Below are 15936 nucleotides of genomic sequence, written 5' to 3'. Positions count from 1 at the left end.
TGTGTGTGTGTGTGTGTGTGTGTGGCCAGCTCAGCCCACCAGGGGGCAGGGCTGGTTGGCATGTGGTGCTGGGGGATCGAACCGCGGTCCCTGTGCTTTGTTAAGCTTGTTCCAAGTAGGTGCTTTAGACCACTGAGCCATCTCACCAGCCCCCTGGTTTTTTTTCTTTCTTTAAAATAAAATTTTACAAGAATCTCCTTGGGCTTGCGCTAGCCCCCCTGCCTGGTATACATGAGGCTCTGAGTTCAACCCTGAGGGCCCAAAAGAGAAAAAAAGTAGAAAATCTCCAAATACTCATTAATGTAGAAAGAACTGTCTGAAAACTCCTTTAGATGTACCCCATAGCCTGCATGTAATAATAGCATTTTGTTATATTGGTTTTATTTTTCCCACATCATTTAGAAATAATGTCTAGACATCAGGCTAATTTACCTTTAAATTCTTCAGTGTGATTCTTCGAAGAATAACCATACACTCTTGCCACATCTGACAGAACAATCAGTAATTCCCAAGTATTTTCTAAATATTCTGCTCATTTAAATTCCCTAATTTTCTTTTAGGTTCAGATCAGTGTTCTAGAAAATACCATGCACATTGCTTTTGTTGGTTATGTGTCCCTTAATCTGGAACGATCTTCCAGCTGTTCTGCTTCTCCTGCCTTTTTTTTTTTCTTGACTGGTGTTCAAGCTTACAAACTTATGCTTGCCAGGCAAGTGCTTTTTTTTTTTGGTTGGGGGCAGAACCGGGGACCCTTGCACTTGCCAGGGAAGCGCTTAGTCTACTGAGCCATCTCCCCAGCCCCCAGGCAGGTGCTTAATGCCACTGAGCTAGCTTCCCTAGCTTCCCAGCCCTTCCTCCTGCCTTTTAATTGTTCCCTGGACTGGTTTGAGAGCTAGGTGTCGTAGCACAAACTGAGTCCCGTAATCTCGGTGCTCTGGGAGGCGGAGGCAAAAAGTTCACATTTGATCCCAGCCAGAGCAATTTGATGACTCAGCAAGTCTCTGCCACAACCAACCAACCACCCCCCCTCCAAAAAAAAAAAAAAAAAAGAAACACAAGCTGGTGGTGCTGGGGATATAGCTCAGGGTAAAGGCCTGGATGGACTCAAGACCTGGTGCTTGCCAGGCAGGCGCTTATACTGCTGAGCTATCTCCCCAACCCTGGGTCAATATATAGTACTAAAGAAAAGTCTCGCATTCTGGACTTGTTTGACTATAATCCTTAAAGCAGCTCCTTGGTCTCAGAAATTTGAAGTTTCAGTTGCAGTTACATATTCCTGTCCAGCACAGGTGGCAGGCTATACCTCCCATTATATCACATTAGGAGCCATCTCTTTTGTTGGTTTGTTTGTTACAGGGTCTCACTATGCAGTCCAGACTCATAGTGATCCTCCTGTCTCAGCCTCCCCAGCACTGGGATTCCAGGAGTGCACAACCACGCCCAGTTTCCCGGCCAGCACAGCATGGGTACCAGGGGTCAGGGATCGAACTCAGGTCCTTGCACTTACCAGGCAGGCACTTAGACCACTGAGCTGTTTCCCTGGCCCAGGGAGCCATCTCTTGAGAAGCAGAAAAATCTACCATTTCACCTTTGTCTTTTAAAACACCTCTGAACCTGCTTCTAGATCTGTGAATCTCACTGAACCTCTCCTGTCCTAAGTTTTCTTGTGAGAGAGAAACCCAGCCAGCCGTAGCCTTGAGCTGCACAGGGCTGTTGTCGGGAACACAGAAGATGTTAATACCACTACCGCCACCACCACTAACTACTGTCCGCTGAGCACTTGGCGGAGCAAAGCCCTATGCCGGGAGTCTTCCATCAGCATTTCAGTGATTCCTCCTCATACTCGTGAGAGACTGCCAATACTCTACCACCTCCACCGGATAGATGAGGAAAGAGTTCAGCCCCTCTGGGAAGGCCAAATAGCTGCTAAGTGGGGAGGGCCTGATGATGTAAAGCCAACTAGCCTGGCTGCAGAGCCTTCACAGAAAGTTACTGTAAGTGTCACACAAAAGCCAAGTGTTAGGGGTAGGGGAGATGGCTCAGTAGAATAAGTGCTTTCCTGGCAAGTGCAAGGGCCTGAGTTTGATCCCTGGTTCTCCAAAAAAAAGCCAAGTGTTGACGCAGAAATACCAGTTCTTGTGGTGGGGGCTCAAGAACACTTTTTGAGTTGGGTGTGGTGGCGCATACCTGTAATCACAGCACTCGGGAGGCTGAGGCAGGAATGTTGTTGTGAGTTCGAGACCAGCCTAGGCTACAAAGTGAGCTCAGGGCCAGCCCGAGCTGCATGTCAAAACTCTATCTCAAAAAGACACACACACACACACACACACACACACAAACTTTTTGTTTTTCTTTTTCAGACTATTACTGGCATTATTTTATTACTTTAAGAGCCATACAATGAATAGGTACTTCCAGTGTAAGATGTGGAATATAAATATAAAATGACGATTAGAATAATTTATTTAGTACCTGCTTCAGTGGTACTGAAAACTAAATGAAAGGAATCACATCAGAAATAAGAAAAAATGGGGGCCGGTAAGATAGCTCAGTGGACTAAAGTGCCTGCTTAGGCAAGCACAGGGAATGAGTTCAATCCCTGGCACCCTATGCCAGGCCAGCCCTGCCCCCAAGATGGGCTGAGCCAGCCACAGAGTCTGGGTGTAATGGCGCACACCTGTAATCCCAGCTCTGGCGAGGCTGAAAACAGGAGGACCACCAGGAGTCTGAGCTGCATAGTGAGACCCTGTAACAACCAAATACATGAAAGAAAGAAAGAAAGAAAGAAAGAAAGAAAGAAAGAAAGAAAGAAGAAAAAAAAAAAGATCTTTGCCTAGAGAGAAACAGACATATGAACTGACCTCATAAACAGGTATTTTGAATAAAATTATGGAAAAAAATAAACAGCTATTTTATACTTTCTTACAATTCTACTTTTTGTCCTGTTCTATTTGACATATGGCTCACTTTATAGAACTGTTTAAATATTGGCATCCAAATATGGGGGGCTGGGAAGATGGCTCAGTGGAATAAGAGCTTCCCTGGCAAGCGCAAGGGCCTGAGTTCAATCCCCGGTCCTACCAGAAAAAAAAAAAAAAAAAAAGCTTTACTTGGGCATAAAAGAATATTAAAAGGCCCAATGGCTCCTGGAAGTATGTGTTCTGTTGTTTTTGTTTTTGAAATGCCCCCTCCTTGCCCACCACTACCATAGGCCTTTGAATCAAGAAAATTGGTGGGTCAGTTGCACAGAAACATGGTACCATGTGATTTAAAAATTAATAAATTAATTAATTTATACTAATCCTGAGGACTAAACTGGCTTTTGCACTGTTCTACATCCCCAGCCTTGAACCTGCTATCCCCTTGCCTTAGCCTCCCAAAGTGCTGGAATTACACGCCTGTGTCTCGTTGATCTCTCTCTCTCTCCTTCCCTCCTTCCCTCCCTCCCTCCTTCTCTCCTTCCCTCCCTCCCTCTCTCTCTCCCTCTCGCTTTCTCCTCTGTTTTGAGACAAGGTCTCACTGTATACTCTACACTGGCTTTCAACTCACTAGCCCAGGCTGGTCTCGAAGTCCTTCCTCAGTGATCCTCCTGCCTCAGCCTCCTGAGCACTGGGATTACAGCTCAGCTCTAACGCACTTTTTTCCCTTGGTACTGGAATTCAACACAGGGGTTCTCTACCACTGAGCTATAACCCCAGGCCTTTTTATGTTTTATTTGTGAGGCCCAGGATATAGCTCAGCAGCATAGCGACTACCTGACAAATACAAGGTCCTGAGTTTGAGTCCCATTACCAAAAAAAAAAAAGGTATTTTTTCTTTTGAGACACGGTCTCACTTAGATCGTCAAGCTTAGCCTTGAATTTGTGATCCTCTTGCCCCGGCCTTCTGCATAGCTGGGATCACAGAAATGTGCCACTGCTCCCAGCTGTCCTCAACCATTTCCCTACATTATTTCCCTTAATCTGTCCCTTTGGTAGCTGCATTTATTACCCTCAATTTACAGATAGAAAACTGAGGCTTAGAGGGATTAAATATTGGAATGGAGTCACACAGCTGTTAGGTGGCAGAGTCCGAATTCAGAGGCCAACTTCCCCGGCTGTGTGGATGGCAATCGATACTGCCTGCTATTTTCATGAACTGAATTTTAAACTCTTAAGCATATGCAAATTCAACACTTAGTAGAAGGCCTTTTGCTGAACCAAGGACGACAGACAAGGCATAGAGTTGGACAGCGCAATTTTGGAAGCTGGGACTCAGCCCCCAGTTCCTGGGTTAGCAGCAGACGACCCTTCCAGCCCCGCAGGAGTCTCCTCCCTTCCTGCTCTCCTGGGCAGCCCGTGCACATTTTTCATGAAGACGTGGCCGTCTGTGTGTGCAGCTGCTCGGGTCTCCTGCTCCGCCTCTGGCTCAAAGCTCCGACGGGCAGCAGGTCTCCTTTCCTCCCCCCTTGGTTTCACTCAGCAGTCAATCAATAAATATTTGTTGAATGAATACATGAATGAACGAGTGAATGAATAAACAGCTGTCACACCAACCACAGACAAAAAGTACACAGATGTGCTTAAACAGTAAGCTGTTTGCCTAAAATAGCCTCGGCCTGACTGGAATATAAATTCCACCAACCTTCAAGTTAAGTTGGAGAACGTTTATTTCTAGTTTATGTACTAGACATCATATTATTTACTTCACATTTCACACCTGGTTTCCTGAAAATTATTCATTGCTTCACTTACTGTGTCGTTGGGTCCAATCATTTCATCTCTGAGTCTTTTCTCAGTGATGAAAGAATGACATTACGTTGTACCTCATGGGTTGTCCTAAGGATCAAATAAGGTGCGGAGGGCCCATACTCTGTAAGCTACATGGTGCCGTCTGATGCCACCATTGTCTCACACTCATGGGTCTCCTGCTGTTTGTGGCCTTTTTGTGTCTTGTTGTGGGGACATAAACGATTAGCTCAAGAATGCTATGGTTGGGAGAATTCAGGAGTCCCTGCTGTCACTCACCAGCATAAAGCAAATTCTGGCTCTTTCGGGTCCTCCTTTCCAAGATGACGAAAAAAAAAAGGAACAACGGTCGTGCCAAAAAGGGCTGCGGTCATGTGCAGCCTATTCGCTGCACGAACTGCGCCCGGTGCGTACCCAAGGATAAGGCTATTAAGAAGTTTGTCATTCGGAACATAGTGGAGGCCGCCGCCGTCAGGGACATTTCCGAAGCGAGTGTCTTCGACGGTTATGTGCTTCCCAAGCAGTATGTGACGCTGCATTACTGTGTGAGTTGTGCCATTCACAGCAAAGTGGTCAGAAATCGATCTCGTGAAGCCCATAAGGACCGAACTCCTCCACCCCGATTTAGACCTGCTGGTGCTGCCCCACGACCTCCACCAAAGCCCATGCAAGGGGAGCTGGGTCTTAATGGACTGAAGAAAACTCTCTTGAGAAAAAAATAATAAATTGAATGTTATACTTTAAAATAAATAAATAAATAAATAAATAAATAAAATAAAGCAAATTCTGCCCAGAGAAGGACTTTGGTGAAATCAGGGATTCAAGGGAGGCCAGCAGCTGGGACACACTTTGAGGAAAGCCCCAGAAGCTTCTGGAATGTTCTGGTTCTTCCATGTCTCTATCTTTTCTATCAAGGCCAAGCCTAGACTGACAGCCAGCCACCAGATTTTGTAAATAGGCTACACAATTGCCTTTGAGACCATCATCACTGAGAAAAATGCTAGGCTGGATCCACAGCACCTGCCTCAAGGGGCACACACATTCCAGTCATGAGGCAGCCCTGCACATTCCTTCCCTGTCCATCCTCCACTGAGGCAACAAAGGGACAAAAGGAAAGTTTTCTTTGTTCCATGCTAATCTGCTTCTTCCTCCTTGTTAGGATTTACCTGAGCAAGTGAAAACATTAACATTTGCTCAGGAAACTCTGCCTCAGGCAGTAGTTAGTTGGATCTCAGGGAAATGACACAGTGAGCCCACGGGCTGGGGACGACGCAGCCTGTCTTATGAGTCTTCTTCCATCCTTCTCTGTCCTCTCTGCTTTCTCTGTCATCACCCTCTCTCCCTCTGAGTATGTGTAAAGCTAACAAAACTTTTAAAAATGTCTTCCAAGTTTTAAGTATTTACTTATTTGTTACAGGGTCTCTCTATGCAGCTTGAACTAGTAGTGATCCTCCTGTCTCAGCCTCCCCAGTGCTGGGATTATAGACATGGGCCACCACGCTGGGTTTTAGTGGCTGGTACTACGCTCCCGAGGTTCCAGGGCCCACATGGCATGTAGTACACGGGATTGAACCTGGGTCTTTGCTCATGCTGGGCAGGCGCTTAAGACCACGGAGCTATCTCCCCAGCCCATCTTCCAAGTTTTTTGCATTAATTTTTATTTATTTTATTTTACTATTATTTTAAATGTATTCAGAACAGGATCTACAGGGTCTTACTACTCAGATCAGACTTGTAGTGATCCTCCTGTTTTCAGCCTCCCAAGCACTGGGATTATAGGTGGGTGCCACCACACCCAGTCTCAATCAACATCTCAGAGCACGCTGGGGGGGCAGGACCAGCACAGCACACCAGGGATCGAAAACATCCTCTGCCTAAGCAGGCGCTTTGATCCACTGAGCTATCTGGCTAGGCCTTGCACTAATTTTTATTTATTTATTTATTTATTTATTTATTATTATTTTGGCAGAACTGGGGATTGAACACAGGACCTTGCGCTTGCCAGGCAAGCGCTTATTCTACTGAGCTATTTCCCCAGCCCCCCTTGTACTAATTTTTAAAAGTTAAAATATTCCCTGGATAATTATTTTGGTGGGTTTGGGACATACATTTTAATTCTTCACTCCCCCACCCCCCACAACAAGCATCTCAACCAAGGATCCTTTACCTTTTTAAAAGTGTGCCAAGTGAATTTCTCCAGCAAAGAAAGACCTAGTGTTTTCCTGGGCCTTCTTATAAACCCTCAGACAATATTTACATCTCTGCGTGGGTGAGTTGGGACTGTGTTTTGGGCTTCGGGAATAAGAGAAGCATTGATAGATTCCAGTAAGGCTGGCAGGTATTGAAGAGTAAGGATCATATAACTCAGGGACCAGGCTCTGTGCTGGTGAAACACTTCTAATGTTTACGGAGTACTCTCGTGAACCTGTCACTGTGCCACTCTTCTCATTTTATTCATAACTACCCCATGAGATGGAAACTACTACTCCTGCTTGATAGAGAGGACACAGGCACACAGGCAAGAGAGAAAGTTAAACTCCTACAGCCAAGTCCCAGAACTGGGATTCTCACCTGAGCCTCTGATCCCGGAGTTCACTCCCCTTAGGAGTTGGGAGCCAGGAGTATCTGGGAATGTGTCAGAAATGAGATGTTCAATCCTTGCCTTACAGTTTTTGAGTGAGAATTTGCATTTTAGCAAAAGCCCTGCAATCAGTATATGCATTTAGTGCTGCTCTTTGGCCCTAAGTACGCCGGCTGCCCAGAGTACCCAATTTATCTTGGTACTTCCAGACTCAGCATTTTTTTTTTTTTTTTTTTTAAAGTAAGGGTCTACAGGGTCTGACTACGTAGATCAGGCTCATAGTAATCTGCCTGTGTTGAGCCTCCCAAAGAACTGGGATTACAGGCATGTGCCACCATGCCCAGTCTCAATCACTGTCTCAGAGTCACCCAGGGGTGGGCTGGCATGGTACGCCAGGGATGAAACCCTGGCCACTGTGTCTGCCTAAGCAGGTGCTTTAATCCACTGAGCTATTTGGCCAGCCCTTTTTATGGCTTTTTGAGGCTCAGCTACCCATCCCCCAAATGAAGATGGGCTTGACTGGTGTTGAAAATTCAATGGAACAAAATGTGTTAGGTAATTGGAAATTTAGCAGTACCTTTCTAAAAGTCTCTATAGAACTTTTTTTTTTTTTTTTACATTTTCAATAAATGTTCCCTGCATAAATAGTAGCAATAATTAAGAGCTGCTTTTCAAGAAAGTTAGAAGATAAAGAACACAAGAATTTCTCCTAAAATACACCATCCTGAGATAACCTCAGGAACACTGAGCTGTGTTTCCTTCCAGTATTCCGTCTACACATATGTGTTTGTGTATGCACACATACATCTTTACCAAATCGGGATCATTCTGTATGTATACATTTGCATCCTGGATTCTTTTTTTCTTCACATTTACAAGAAAGGCACTTTTTAAGTAGTTTAAACCAATGAATTCACAAGCTGCTTTCCAGGATTTAGACTTTGGATCAGAATGTTCCTTCCATCTAGTTTTAATTCCTTTAACTGCAATTTAAGGATTAAGATAGGAACTTCCAGCTGGATAGGCAGTGCATGCCTGTTAGCCCAGCACTCTGACAGGCTGGGGCGGGAGAATTAAAGGCTCATCCCCAGCCTGGGAATTTAGTGACTTAGCAAGGCCCTGTCTCAAAATTTTAAGTTTAAAATGGTCTAGAGCTAAAGCTTGGTGAAAGGCCCTGGGTTCAGTACCCAACCACACACACACACACACACAATTTTTTTTTTTTTTTTTTTTTTGCGGAACTGGGGATTGAACTTAGGCCCTTGTGCTTGCCAAGGAAGTGCTTATTCCACTGAGCCATCTCCCTGGCCCTCCACAATTGGGTTTTTAATGCAAAGATTTTGACCATATCATCTCCTCTATTGTCTTCCCATAAACCCTTCTCTCCTTTCCTATTCTCTTCCTCTTTTCTTTTTTTTAAAAAATTAATTAATTATTTATTTGTGTCTCTGTGTGTGTGTGTGTGGGGGGCAGCTCAGCCCACCAGGGGGCAGGGCTGGCTGGCATGTGGTGCTGGGGGATTGAACCGCGGTCCCTGTGCTTTGCTAAGCTTGTTCTAAGTAGGTGCTTTAAACCACTGAGCCATCTCACCAGCCCCTCCTCTTTTCTTTTTTACTTATTTTTTTTCTTTATGTATTTAGGACAGGGTCTACCGGGTCTATAGGGTCTCACTACATACATCAGATTCTCCTGTTTTCAGCCTCCCAAGTGCTGGGATTACAGATGCGCACCAACCCGCCCAGTCTCAATTGCAGACTCAGTGTGCCCCAGGGACAGGCCGGCATGGCAGGCCTAGGGATCAAACCCTGGCGCCTGAGTCTGCCTAAGCAGGCGCTTTAGTCCTCTGAGCCATCAGGCCAACCCTCTTCCTCTTTGCTAGTAATAGTCTTCCTTCTACTTTTGTCATTTTTATTTTTATTTCTTAGATTCCACATAACCGCGAGAATTTGTAATATTTATCTTTCTGGGTCTTGTTTATTTCACTCAACAAGATGATCTCTAGATCCACCCATTTTCCTGAAAATGATAAAATTTCACTCTTCTTACTGGCTGAATAGTACTCTGTTGTCTACATGCGCCACATTTTCTTTATCTCCTCCTCTGCTGATGGACATCCAGGCTGGTTCCCTAGCTCAGGTACCCTGAGAGTGTGCTTATATACTCATGGGTCAATAACTGGATCAGTTTAGTTTCTGCTGATTTCTGTAGGCTTGTACTCATTTACATCTCACCAGCAGTGTAGATTAGAAGCACAGGAGAGGTAGCTTGGAGGTCTAAGTACCTGCCTGGCAAGCTCAAGAACCCGCGTTTGATCCCCAGTACTGCATGCTATGCTTGCCCTGTGCTCAGATTGGGCATGGTGGTGCACGCCAGTAATCCCAGCCTTGGGGAGGCTGAGACAGGAGGATCACTAGGAGTATGAGCTATGTAGTGAGACCCAAATAAAATAAAATAACATTTCAAAAAGTGTTCCTTTTTGATTACTTCTCTGCTGGTATTAATTGTCCTTTGTTTTGTTTTGTTTGCATTTTGGGGGAGGGAGTAGTTTAGTCATCTTTCTTGTCGCTGGGTGTAATACCTGTCACCCACAATTCAAATGGGGAAATATTTACTTTGGGGAATTCAGCCCATGGCAGAAGGTGACTGGGGAGCAGGGCAGGGGAACAGCAGCTCAATGATACCCCTCCTTTTTTGAGATAGAAAGCCTGGTGTGGTGGCACCTGCCTGTAATCCCAGCACTCAGGAGGCTGAGGCTGGGGGATTGTGAGTTTGAGACCAGCCTGGGCTGCAAAGTGAGCTCAAGACCAACCTGAACTGCGTAGCAAGACCGAGTCTCAAAAAGACCAAAAAAAAACCAAAAACAAAAACAAAAAACAGAGAGAGAGAGAGAGAGAGAGAGAGAGAGAGAGAGAGAGAGACTTGCTGAATTACCCAAACTGATTTAAATTTATGATCCTCCTACCTCAGCCTGTCAAGTACTGGGATTACAGGTGTGTGCTGTTGCACCTGACATTTTAAAAAATTATTCTTAATGATAACTATTCTGATGGGGGTGACATGGAACCACAGAGTAGTTTTGATTTGCATTTCTCTAATAACTAGAGGTGTTGACCCATGTTTTCATATACGGTACTTGTTGGCCATTGGTACTTATTTTTTTGAGAAGTACCTGTTCAGTTTAGTTGCCCACTTATTGATTGGGTGATTGATTTTCTTGGTGTTAAGGTTTTGAGTCCCTTATATATTCCATATTTAATCTTCTGTTAGAAAAATAGGTGGCACAGATTTTCTCCATCTGTAGGCTGTATCTTCACTCTGGTAGCTGTTTCCCTTGCTGTGCAGAAACTTTTTAATTGTATCTAGTTTCCTTTGCTCATTCTTACTCCTGCTTCCCTGGAAGTCTTTGCCTATGTCTGTGGCTTCAAGTGTTTTCCTTTAGCAGTTTCAAACTTCCAGGCTTTATATGGGTTTTTGAATCATTTTGAATTTTTTTTTGAAAGGGTGAGAGATAGGGATCCAGCTTTAATCTCCTGCAAGTAAATACCCAGTTTACCCAGCATCATTTGTTATAGAAGCTGCCTTTTCTCCGACGTATATTTTAGGCTCCTTTGTCCAGAATCAGAAGACTGTGATTGTGTGGGTTTATTTCTGGGTCCTCTAATCTGACCCTCTGGTCAGTGGGTCTATATTTGTGCTGGGCCCATGGCTTTGTAGGATAGTTTGAAGGCAGACACTGTGGTTCCTCTGGCCTGCTCTTTTTGCTTGGTTTGCTTTGGTTATTGTGGGTCTTTTGTGTTTCCATATGAATTTTAGGGTTTGTTCTTTTTTTAAATTTATAGTCCAGTGTTCAGCACTTGGCCTGGCACATACTAGGCATTGGATAAATGTGACGGATGAATGAATTAAGGGAGCAATAAATGAAGTAGTGAAGGAATGAACTGGAGGAGGTGGGCAGCTGCCTAATAATATAAATTAGACATCTTTCAATCCCACAGAGAAGCACCTCTCATCTGCCGGAAGGAAGGAAGGAAGAAAGGAAGGGAGTGAGAGAGGGAGGGAGGCAGGCAGGCAGGCAGGCAGGCAGGCAGGCAGGCAGGCAGGCAGGCGTGTGTAGCAGCAGCTACCTGCCCCTCCCTCGTACTTCCCTTCACTCTCACTCACACCTTAAGAGACTGGGACAGTTTGTCAGTGTCCTCCCTGGTTCTCAAACCTCCTTTCTCTGATCCGTCAGAGAAAGCGCAGCCTGTCAGCACAGTGCCCCTCTCTCCTTCTGCCCCCTTCTCACTCCCAACACACTGCTGCTTCCAATGAAGGCACCCTGGAGTGGCCGAGGTCAGCAAATGCTATGGCTTGTGTCTCAATGTCCCCCCAAAGCCTCATATGGTCATGCAGGCAGGCTTTGCAGAGGTGGCTGAATCTGAATCTTGCGATCTTGTGATTGATTCATGGTTTAATGCTGGGAATAAAGGTGCTAGTGCTACACCCGCCCTAGGGCGGGTAGCCTGTATACACTATAAGGGACAGAAAGAGGCTTGTCCCTGTCCTTGCTTGTTGTCTCCACTGCTATGAACTGTTGGCCCTCAGCCATGTGCCACCCTGCCCCGGAGCCAGCTGATTATGGAGTGAACCTCTATAAACTGTGAACTAAATAAACCTTTCCTCCCTCTAACTTTGGGCATTGGATATTTTGTCTCAGCAATGAGAGAAAAATAACTAAGCGAGGGAGGGTCTGGGCCCCTAGGCTCTCCCTGGCTTGTAGTCTAAAGGGTTCCCTCCTGTATATGTTCTGCTCCTGACCCCTGGGTTGCAGCTCAGGTCCTGCTAACATAGGCTCCCTTTAGCAGTCTTGTAAACCTGCCTGTGATATATCGCTCAGGTAGTATAGGCTCCAAGAATCCTGTAAGTCTACTTGGAATTTTTATTTTTTTATCCTGAGTAGTGTGGACAGAGTGGTATATTTCCAAAGAAAAATGAATAAACACTCAGAACTGTTAATACCAAAGAGCTCTGGAGACCAGCAAATGAAGGCCAGTGCCCAGTAGGGTCAACCTGTGGGGCCCAGCACAAACTGGCATCAGATGGTGACTGCCCGCAGTGGCAGTGACCTGAATGGGCTGTGCCAACTGTTAGCATAAACCATTACCTGGTGACATTAGGACTGCTAATAGAATTTGCTGTGTATACCAGCCTTCAAAATATTGTTTTGTTTGTTCATTATTGGGGATTGAACCCAGGGCCTTCACCCTGAGCTGCATCTCCAGCCCATTGCTCTTTGAGACAGGTTCTTTCTAAAATGCTAAATTGCCATCCTCCTGACCGCAGTCTTCCAGAGTGCTAAGAAGATGATTATGATGATGATGATGATGATGATGGTATTTTGCATTCTGTGCAGGGTCTCACTATGCAGCTCAGACTCGTAGTGATCCTCCTGTTTTCGCCTCCTCAGGGCTGGGATTACAGGCGTGCGCCACCACGCCGACTCAGCATGCCCTGGGGTGGGACCAGCGCAGTATGTGGTGCCAGAGATCAAACCCCAGCCTTTTCTCCGTGTGTGTGTGTGTGTGTGTGCGTGTGTGTGCGTGTGTGTGTGTGTGTGTGTGTGTTTGAGACAGGGTCTCACTATGCAGTTCAGGCTGGTCTCAAACTTGCAATGATCCTCCTGCCTCAATCTTCCCAGTGCTAAGATTATAGGCATGTGCCATCATACATTGAAAGATTCCTTTTTTTAAATTAACCTTTAAGTGTTGGGAGCTGCTGAAGCTGGAAATTGATCCTAGATGGGAGGGCAGGATGAGGCCTCATTGCCTAAAGTAGTCATGCCTCAACCTTGTTGGCTATTAGTTGCTACGTAACATTCTGTCTTAGAACTTTGCAAAGGTATAAAAAAACTGCCCCTACTGTTGTTTGGGACTCCTTTGCCAATCAGGCATGGTCCACCACCTGACCTCTACTATTCTCTTTCTTTTATTTATTTTTTAATTTTCCAAGTCTAAATATTTCCTTTTAATTTTTTCTTTCCAATCCATTTTATTTATTTTTAGTACTCCTTGTGAAGGGTTGGCATGTGCATACACCACATCTTAATTCCTTTTTTATGCCCTTCCCCTACCCTCCCTCTTCTGTCCTTCCATCTCTTGGGCCTAGTTTTAAAAGCAAACTTTGGGGCCGGGGAGATGGCACAGTAAAGTAAGTGCTTCCCTGGCAAGTGCAAAGGCCTGAGTTCAATCCCTAGTTCCCCAAAAATCAATCAATCAATCAATAAATCAATAAATAAATAAAATAAAAGCAAACTTTCCTGGGAAGGCTACCTGTTTCAACTTAGTATTATTTGCATATGTGCTGATGCTGGGATTTTAGGAAAGCATGTACAGTTTATCATAGGTGGTGATATTTTAGGTAAATCTATTTCCCAAGTCAAATTCTCAAATTCTCTGTCCTTTTGAATGTTCATAAATTGTTGGCCATCAAGAGTGTTTCTCCCAGAAGCAAGGAGACTTTGCCCTGAAAAGCTGAAGGAGCTGGGCACAGTGGAATGCATAGGCCTATAATCCCAACTATCTAGAAGCCTGAGACAGGAGGATCACAAGTTTGATGCCAACCTGGGCAATTTAGCAAACCCCATTTCAAAAATTAAAGGAGACTAAAAAGGCTTGGGAGGTAGCTCAGAAGTAAAACTTCTCTTGGTTCGCTCCCCAGTACCACAAAACAAAAGCCCTCAGGGATGAGACAGAAAAGTGCATGGAATCGTCCCAGTGAAGCTCTCTGGGGGTGACATTAGCACCTTGGCAAAGGTGGAACCATCTGCTCTAAGAAACAGTGCCCTAATAACCTGGAGGCCTTCCATGGGCTGGGATGGTGAGGAGCAGATGTGGGCATGGAGAAGGGTGGACACACGCAGGCAGGTGGCGCGGGAAGCCAGGGCTGTTAGGCCACATCTTCTTAGGTCCTCAGGTGACCCCTGAGAGTGAGCATTTCTCACCACCTTCTTGCTCCCTGCCCAGGACAGATGGTCTCCTCCACTAGGCTTCCTGCAGGAGCTGCCTCGGTAGGCCCACTTCTTACCTGTGGCCTGTGATCCTGTAGGTACAATCATAAGCTGGAGCAGGCCACTTCTCTACACAGACCCTCCACTGGCTCTGACAAAAGCCATGCTGAAAACTACAAGGTCGTGTGTGACCCGGCATTGCCTACGACCTTTCCCACTCCATCGCCTCTTCCAATACCTTTCCCTTGCTCACACCGCTCTAGCCACACAGTTTCCTAGTTGTTCCGTCACTTCTGCCTTCTCGGGCCTCTGCCTTTGCACCTCTGGCTGTGTGAATCTTCCAGCCTCCCCTCTCCTATCTTCTTTTCAAGATGGTGTCTCACTAGGTGGCCCAGCCTGGCCTTGAACTCCTAGGCTCAAAGGATCCACCCCGCCTCAGCTTCCCTGGTGACTGGGATTGCAGGACTGCGCCTAGTCTGTACTTCTTTCAGCAGCTTAGTCTGACAATATGAACTCCTCAAGAAAACCTGCTCCCACCTCCCTACCACCATTTCCTACGTTCTCCTTCTCTAAAAAAAAAAAAAAAAAAAAAAAGTCTTTATTTATTTATTTGGTAGATAGTCTCACTATGCAGCTCAGACTCATAGTGATTTCCTGTCTCAGCATCCTCAGTGCTGGGATTATAGGCATGTACCACCAACCGGGTGGTGGGGCCCCAGATTCTGGGGCCACAGGGCATGCAGAAACCGGGATCAAATCCCAGGTGCTTGTGCTTGCCAGGAAGGCACTTGGACAGCGTAATTATCTCCCCAGCCCCCAAAATATTACCTTTTTTTTTTCCTTCAGTACCAAGGATCAAACTCGGGACCTTGCACTTGCCAGGTAGGTGCTTATGCTGCTGAGCTATCTCCCTGGCTCCCTGCCCTCTTCTTCTACATGGTACCTCTCATGATGTCCCAGGTATCTGTTAAGCGTCTTTCCAACTAGAATAAAAGCTCCATGAAATCAAAGATGTTTGTTACATCTTATTCCCTGTTCTTTTTCAGTGCCTAGAACACTGCTTAGATCCTACATTTAGATCTTACTTTTTTTTTTTTTTTTTATAATTGGGGATTGAACTCAGGCCCTTGCACTTGCCAGGGAAGTGCTTATTCTACTGAGCCATCTCCCCGGCCCCAGATCCTACTTTTAAAAAAGTTTACAGTGAATAAATCTTATAGAGCAACAGTGATATACTTTATTTTGGTTATCTTTTACAGTTCCATTACCATTATTCTGGTACTGTTCGTCTCTATCAGGGCTTTTCCTTTCAAAGAAAAATCTAGTCAGAATGACTAGTCAGTTGTAAATTCTTTTATTTTTTATTAATTTTATTGAGAAACAAATAGCAATAGGACAGTTTCAAAACCGATTAGTTGGGGCCAGGGAGATGGCTCAGTGGAATAAGCGCTTCCCTGGCAAGCGCAAGGGTCTGAGTTCAATCCCCAGTTCCACCAAAAAAAAAAAAGTACTATCCTTCGGCCAGGGAGATGGCTCAGTAGAATAAGCACTTCCCTAGCAAGTGCAAGGCTCTGAGTTCAATCCCCAGTTCCGGAAAAAAAACAAAACAAAACAACAAAAAAAACCCACCGATTAGTTAAAAA

Source organism: Octodon degus, unplaced genomic scaffold, assembly GCF_000260255.1.
Source record: "Octodon degus isolate 3935 unplaced genomic scaffold, OctDeg1.0 scaffold00059, whole genome shotgun sequence".
In the NCBI taxonomy this organism is placed as follows: Eukaryota; Metazoa; Chordata; class Mammalia; order Rodentia; family Octodontidae; genus Octodon; species Octodon degus.
The sequence above is the reverse complement of the archived record's forward strand: the minus strand, read 5'-3'. Positions refer to the sequence as shown.